This window comes from Sinocyclocheilus rhinocerous, unplaced genomic scaffold (assembly GCF_001515625.1).
Source record: "Sinocyclocheilus rhinocerous isolate Xijiao unplaced genomic scaffold, SAMN03320098_v1.1 scaffold881, whole genome shotgun sequence".
NCBI lineage: Eukaryota > Metazoa > Chordata > Actinopteri > Cypriniformes > Cyprinidae > Sinocyclocheilus > Sinocyclocheilus rhinocerous.
The window spans coordinates 410263-411248 of NW_015624586.1; the positions used below are offsets into that span (position 1 = coordinate 410263).

Here is a 986-nt window from a genome sequence, read left to right on the forward strand (position 1 = left end):
CACACACACACACACACACACACACACACACACCCCTAGTGGACGGCATAGGAACAGAAGGAGACATACTTTCTTCTGCTTTTAAAATAAAATAAACAGCCCACTAAACTGCCACTAGAAAAGAATAGAGTGGAACAGAGCAGCATAATAGATGTAATAGAATAGAACAGAACAGAAAAGAGTACAACAGAACAGAGCAGAGTAGAACAGAGCAAATAAAATACAACAGAACAGAGCAGATGAAAATAAAGTAGCAAAGAATAGACTAGACTAGAATAAAATAGAATAGAACAGAATAGAAAATAGAACATATCAGAGCAGAATAGCGCAGAGCAAATGAAATACAACTGAACAGAGCAGATGAGAATGAATAGAATAGAATGGAATAGAAAATAGAAAAATGGAACAGAGAAAATACAATTCTACAGAGCAGATGGGAATAAAGTAGAATAGAAGAGAACAGAAGAGCAGAATAGAATAGAAAAGAGTTTAGAGCAGAGTAAACAAAATACAATAAAACAGAACAGAGAAGATGAGAATAAAGTACACCAGAACAGAAAAAGCCGAACAGAATACAAAAGAATAGAATAGAATTAAAAAAGAGTAAAATAGAATAGAGTAGAACAGAGTAAATAAAATGCAATACAACAGAACACTTAAGATGAGAATAAATTAGAAGATAAACACTGATTAGAACAGAATAGAATAGAATAAAAAGAGAAAAACAGAACAGAGCAGAGTAGAACAGAGCAAATACAACAGAACAGAGAAGATGAGAATAAAGTAGAACAGAAAAATAGAATAGAACAGAATAGAATAGAATAAAAGGAATGAAAAGAGTAAATAGAGCAGAGTAGAACAGAGCAAATAAAATACAACAAAACAGAGCAGATGAGAATAACTTAATTTTCTGTAAAGCTGCTTTGCAACGATTTGTATTGTGAAAAGCGCTATACAAATAAACTTGAATTTAATAGCTTAAAGCA

General features: G+C 32.0%; 1 protein-coding gene across 1 annotated transcript in view; it reads right to left on the reverse strand.

Annotated features, from left to right (window-relative positions):
- Positions 1–986, reverse strand: part of LOC107744972 (cilia- and flagella-associated protein 46-like) — a 23651-nt gene that overhangs the window by 22048 nt on the left and 617 nt on the right. The gene's annotated exons all lie outside the window — the stretch shown is intronic.